The sequence below is a fragment of the Papio anubis genome, chromosome 4 (assembly GCF_008728515.1).
Source record: "Papio anubis isolate 15944 chromosome 4, Panubis1.0, whole genome shotgun sequence".
Taxonomy (NCBI): Eukaryota; Metazoa; Chordata; class Mammalia; order Primates; family Cercopithecidae; genus Papio; species Papio anubis.
The window spans coordinates 171,989,216-171,995,818 of NC_044979.1; the positions used below are offsets into that span (position 1 = coordinate 171,989,216).

Sequence of the window (6,603 nt, forward strand, 5' to 3'; positions counted from 1 at the left end):
GGAATCTACAAACACATATTTACCTAATAAGGCCTGTTTCAATCAAAGAAGCTTGTTTCAAACAGAGAGGGCTGAGAGGATATTCCTAACAGATTAAAGTCCCCTGGGCTGCCCGTGGGAGAGGGTCTCAGGAGGAGGAGAACTAAAGAAGCTTCGTGGTCCCTGCACACTGGTATGTTCGAGTGAATCTGAGCTGTTACCGCCTTGGCATGAAAAGATGATTGTCAGGGGCTGAACTGTGTCCCCTTCCAAATTTATATGTTGAAGTTCTAGCCCCCAGTGCCTTAGAATGTGGCTGTACTTGGAGACGGAGTGTATAAAGAGGTGATTAAGTTGAAATGAGGTCGTATGGGGGGTCCTGACCCAATCTGATGGGTGTCCTCCCAGGAAGGGGAGACAAGGACACAGATACATGCAGGGGGATGACCCTGGGAAGACACAGGGACAAGACAGCATCTACAAGCCAGGGAGAGGGGCTTCAGGAGAAACCCACCCTGTGGGTGCCTTGATCTCCGACTTCCAGCCTCCAGAACTGTGAGACAGTAAAGCCGGTTGTTTAAGCCACTCTGCCTGTGGAACTTCATTACAGTATTCTTGGCAGACGAATACAATGATTCTGCTCAAGGACCACGGGTCTTCCTGTGCATCCCTGCAGACATCTGTATCCAGAGGAGGACCACACAGGAGGCCTGGATGTTCCCAAACTTCCCTCAGATACCTGCTGTTACCCAAGTTCCCTGGGCGGAGGAACTAATCCCCACGCACAGAAAGGGGAACCAGAGGCCGGGCGTGGTGGCTCACGCCTGTAATCCCAGCACTTTGGGAGGCCGAGGTGGGTGGATCACTTGAAGTCTGACCAACATGGTGAAACCTATTCTCTACTAAAAAATTAAAAAATTAGCCAGACGTGGTGGCGGGCACCTGTAACCCCAGCTACTCAGGAGGCTGAGGCAGGAGAATCACTTGAACCCGGGAGGTAGAGGTTGCTGTGAGCCGAGATCGTGCCATCGCACTCCAGCCTGGGCAACAAGAGTGAAACTCCACCTCAAAAATAAATAAATAAATAAATAGGAACCAGAAAGTCTGATTGGATCAAGTTTTTGCTGAATTGACTGAACTTTGTTTAATTGTCAAGTTTAAGAACTCCATTATGGGGTGGGATGAAGGCTTGAGACAGAAATGATACTTAGTTATGGAAAAGGGAATTTGAAATTTTTTGCTGCCCACTTGAGTTTTGGAGTCTCAGGAAATCATACCGACTTAATCAGAAAAGCAGACGCTGTGATGCACGTTTGATCAGTGCAGATGCTGATGTTTACAATGAGCGGTTGAAAAAGCAGCTTCCCTCCTGACAGTCTGGAGCTTGGGGCTAGAGCCCCGGCCCACAGGCTAAGAAGCAAAGGTGATTTTACAACCCATGCACTGAGTTGGAGCGTGTTCTCACCCAGCAAAGTTCTTGTCCACTCAGAACGTCAGAATGTGACCTTATTTGGAAGCAGGGCTGTAGGTATGATGAGTTAAGATGAGGTCACAGTGGATTAGGGTGGGCCCTACACCAATGCCACTGGTGTCCTTATAAGAGCAGGGGAGACCCAGGGGGAAGAGGGTATGTGAAGACCGAGGCGTAGATTGCAGCTGTAGGGCAGGGAATGCCGGGGATGGCCAGACCCCACTGGAAGCTGGAAGTGGCAAGGAAGCCTCCTTCTCTAGACCTTCAGAGACAGCATGGTCCTCCCGGCACCTTGATTTCAGAATTCTGGCTTCCAGAATTGGGAGTAAGTTTCAGTTGTTTTAAGCCACCTAATTTGAAGTGCTTTGTTATAGCTGCCCTAGGATGCTAATATACTGTGTTATAAAAATCAGGGTTTCTGCCGGGTGCGGTGGCTCCCAAAATGCCTGTAATTCTAGCACTTTGGGAAGCCGAGGAGGGAGGATCATATGAGTCCAGGAGTTTGAGACCAGCCTGGGCAACATAGTGAAACCCAATCTCTACAAAAAAATACAAAAATTAGCCGGGCATGGTGGTGCACACCTGTGGTCCCAGGCACTTGGGAGGCTGACGTGGAAGGATCTCTTGAGCCCAGGAGGTTGAGGCTGCAGTGAGCCATGATCACACCGCTGCACCCCAGTTAGGGAGACAGAGTGAGACCTTGTTTCAAAAAAATTCAGGGTTTCTAGAGCCTGTGCTCTATCTGAAATGATTTAGAACCTTTTTTCTAGGGACAAATTCCTCCAAATGTAGAACCAGGCAGGAGATTTAGGCACAAGAGGTTCCCAGGGTGTCTCCACCGAGCATCCCCTGCTCCCCATTTCTAGTTTAAATCAGATGACATGGACGCCTGAAAGCAAATGCTTGCAAATCACTCAGGATGCTCTCCCAGCCAATGGAGAAGAAAGCAGAGGAAGGAAGGAAGGAAGGAAGGAAGAGAGGCGGCAGGCACACAGGCTCGCTTTGCTTTCCAACAGGAAGGGGCTCAGGGTCTGTGTTCTTTTCCCTTCCTTTCAAATGGATCTTTCGTATCTCCAATAACTCTTATCTTTCAGCAAACTCCAGCAGGCCCCAAATGAGCTGAGAAAATATCCAACTTCAAAGGTTTTGCACAAATCATCTTAAAGGCCTGACCTAAGCCTGGGAAAGCCGGAATGAAGCCCAGAAATCACTCCTTATTTCATTGCCGTTTAGCCAAGACACCTTTCCCGTCCACAGGTCACATCTGTCACTGCCCCCTTACTGCCCCCGCCCAGGTCCCAACCACCTTGAGACACCTGCATGATCCACCCTCAAAGCAATGAGTTATGAGCCGCACTCCTGGTCCTTGGCCGGTAGCTTTAGTGTTATTCCGGGGGGCTGCATGGGGGCACCTGCGGGGGCTGCCCCGTGAGGGCTGTGGTTTAATTTCCTTTGCTACTTTCCTTAGCTCTTCAGTCTCAGTCTCAGCCACTGAACTGTGTCTTGGCCACTGGTGGTGACAGCACAGGGTGACACTGTTGTCAGGAAGAGGAAGGTGCTTTTTCTTTTTTTCGAGATGGAGTCTTGCTCTGTTGCCCAGGCTAGAGTACAGTGGTGCAATCTTGGCTCACTGCAATCTCCACTTCCTGGGTTTAAGCGATTCTCCTGTCTCAGCCTCATGAGTAGCTGGGAATACAGGCACCTGCCACCACACCCAGCTAATTTTGTATTCTTAGTAGAGATGGGATTTTGCCATATTGGCCAGGCTAGTCTCGAACTCCTGACCTCAGGCAGTCCACCTGCCTCGGCCTCCCTAATTGCTAGGATTATAGGTATGAGCCACTGCGCCCAGACAGGAAGATGCGTTTGTGAGCCAGGACAATTGTGAGTGGAAATAGAAGAAAAAAAGTAAAATAATAATACCAATAATGCCTTTTCTCTGGTCCTGGAAGATCTACACGAACTTGTATTTTACATGTCTTGTCTGAATTTAGCTGTGAAAGACCAGTAGACCAACTGGTGGGAAAAATACTTGCACGGCAGCAGGTTGGTTGAATAAAATAAGAGATTTCCAGTCTCGGATTGGGTACGTGCACTTAATATCAGCAGACATGCTCCAAGTATAAGCCTCTATAAACTGAGCACTGTTGCAGGCGATGGGGATGTGGAACTGGGTAGGACCGATGGCTAAGCTCTCTTCCCTTCCACCCCGGAAAAAATGCACATAGGAACTGGCTGTGGCAGACAGCAGCCTACAGAAAGGTGGGGGCACCTCTCAGCTGGCCTTCAGCTCCTATACAGACATGGGAAAACCAGCCTCGGTTCAGGTTTAGGCTCCACTGGCTGCGTTTGCCTGGACACCATCGGCCCTGCACGAAGGTGGCTGCTGGGGGGCCCTCGTGGGGGCTGAAATCCAACCAAGCCTTGGTCCCTGCTTGAGTTGCCAGGAACTTGTCTCTTTCGTCTAGGTGGTTCACTCAGCAAGGGTATTTTTTGTAATTCAGCCACCCAGATGGGGGTGCCTTCTTGCACTCTATCCACCTGGATGAAGCACCTTTATTTTCTAATTTGGCCAGTTGCAGGGCACGTGACAATCACTGATACGACAGAAGGGTAACCTTTCTGGGGTTGCATCTTAGGAAATTCCATTGAAGGAGGAGTAGAGAGATGATATCATTGACCACAGGACTCAAGAGATAAGCCCAGAGCACACATCGGTTTGGCGGGGACAATGAACCGCGCAACTGCTGGGAAACGGACCTTCAGAGCTTTGATGTGAACGGGGCCATGGACTTCAGCTTTCTCCAAGGTTTTTTTCATTTGTTTGTTTGTTTTTTGGTCTCACTCTGTCCCCCAGGCTGGAATGCAGTGGTGCGATCCCAGCTCACTGCAACCTCTGCTTCCCGGGTTTAAGCAATTCTCCTGCCTCAGCCTCCCAAGTTTTTCACTTGAAACCTGCATACACACAGCCTTTTTGTTTTATGGGCTGGGTTCCTACAGAGAGTTATTAGTGAGGGATTGAGTGCATTGAGGCTATTAGTACAAAGTGATCGAGATTAGAATAGAGTGGCTTATCTGTGTTTAGAGTCTCTGCAGTTGTTGCAGGGGGCTTGTTGCAATGTCCATTCCAGGGCCCCCACCCAGAACTACCGAATCAGAAATTCAGGAGGGGAGGTTAGGAATCTGTGCTTTTATGTCAGCCCCTGTTCCAATCCATGTGACTCTTATGCATTGTGAGGTTGAGATTCCCTGATTTAGACACGTAGACAATAAATACCGATTCTTGGACTACAGAGCCAAAGACAAATCGAGTGACATATTCTAGCTCATGGAGCCAGCTGGGCAAAGCCAGCAGGGATTTATTGCTCCTTAGATGATCAACGCTGCCACCAGGGCTGCTGTCATCTCCTGATGACGAGCAACGTTCTCACAGCATCAGGGGGGTGGTGGAGAAAATCAGGGGGTCTCCGGAGCAACCCCGGGGGCAGTACTGGGCCCAGAAGCCAGCCCCAGCCGCACACACAGAGTCTACATGTCTCCCAACGTGAGTCCCGCGAGGTGGAGAATTAGAGCATGTTGTTCATTTATAATGTTTGCTTTGCTTTTGGAAACACCCTGGGGCAACTCAGGCCAGGTTTTCACTGTGGTGTTTGACTTGGCGTAGCTGCAAAGTTCCCCCTTTTTAGTCTGTTTATGGCAAGTTAGCACACGGCCCCATATCCAGGAGCCTAACACCAGACCCCGCAGAAATCAGGGAGTGCGCAATGAAATGAAACATTGGGAGGGCTGGGTTGGGCTTCCCTGGACCCGCCTTCTCAGCCGGCAGCTTGCCTGAGGTCAGGCTGGGCACGAGGCCACCGCAGACTTTGCAGCCTCAGACCTGTTACTGCAGCCCGAGTAACAGTGATGTCTCAGACAGTGACATGTCCTGCTGACCAACCACAGGGTTTGGAGGATAATTTTCCAGGAAGGGGATACATTCCATTATTATTATTATTATTATTATTATTATTATTATTATTATTAATTTTAGATAGAGTCTTGTTCTGTTGCCCAGGCTGGAGTGCAGTGGAGCAATGTCGGCTCACTGCAACCTCTGCCTCCTGGGTTCAAGCAATTCTCCTGCCTCAGCCTCCCAAGTAGCTGGGACAACAGATGTGTACCACCACACCAGGCTAATTTTTGTATTTTTAGTAGAGACGAGGTTTCGCCATGTTGGCCAGGTTGATCTTGAACTCCTTACCTCAAGTGATCTGCCTGCCTCAGCCTCCCAAAGTACTGGGATTACAGGTGCGCACCATCGTGCCCGGCTGATACATTCCTTTCTTTAGCTCCTTCTTTGCTTACACATTTTCTTTTCTTTTAACAAAGTCAACTCACTTTCAATAGGAAGTTGCCAATTCTTTTTCATGTTTACTCTTGAGTTTCAAATAGACACCACCTTATATTTTAAGAAGACTCGTTATCACTGTGCCAGCCACTTCATTTCCATCACTTCATTTCATCTGCACAGAACTCTACGCGGGGGATATGATTAGATCGCATTTAATGATGAGAAAGAAAACTCGGAGAGCTTAAATCAGCAGCCCTAGGTGGCCCAGCTAACACCTGAGGGCGCAGCTCAGCAGCAGGTCTTCTTGGCGATGTGGTTGCTGTCTGCCTGGCTAATGGCCTGCCTCATCCTGAACCCTTCAGTGTCACCTTCATCTTTCCTTCTCTGCCTTGGAAGAGAAAAGGATGATGGCTTGTCTGAGGGCTGAAAGATTTCACCCACGTCAAGCCCCATTTGCTTGAAATGTATCTGCCCAGTTTATGTCAGCAACATGAAGAGCAAAGAAAGCTACCTGTTTATATTGCCACATCTGTAGGGCATTAAAATACATTATTAATGGGAGTTTCTGTCAATATCTCGCTTTTTTTTTTTTTTTTTTTAAGAAATTGAGACCATGATTGGGTTACACTAGCGTGAGTGGTAGAAACCAGGTAAAATCTGACCTTTGGTTGACCTTTGGGACATGGAGATGGTCATCTGACCCAGGGCAGGTCACATTCAAAGAGCACAGACAAGGTCCCCCTGAAGTCAGTGGGACACTTGGGCCTGAGACTGTGAAACTGAACTGGAACTTATGGGCTTTAGGGAACAAGCCCGAAAG

General features: G+C 48.9%; 1 long non-coding RNA gene across 3 annotated transcripts; it reads left to right on the plus strand.

Annotated features, from left to right (window-relative positions):
• The first annotated feature begins 1,111 nt into the window (after window positions 1-1,111).
• Window positions 1,112-6,344, plus strand: LOC103882605. Of its 3 annotated transcripts, none has more exons than XR_001900465.3 (3): window positions 1,112-1,775; window positions 4,090-4,259; window positions 5,875-6,344. It is a non-coding gene; the product is annotated as an uncharacterized LOC103882605 (long non-coding RNA). The 3 variants fall into 3 exon arrangements; XR_001900464.3 differs by having other exon boundaries at window positions 1,114-1,775; window positions 5,885-6,344; XR_644496.4 differs by having other exon boundaries at window positions 1,122-1,775; window positions 5,964-6,344.
• Window positions 6,345-6,603: the final 259 nt, after the last annotated feature.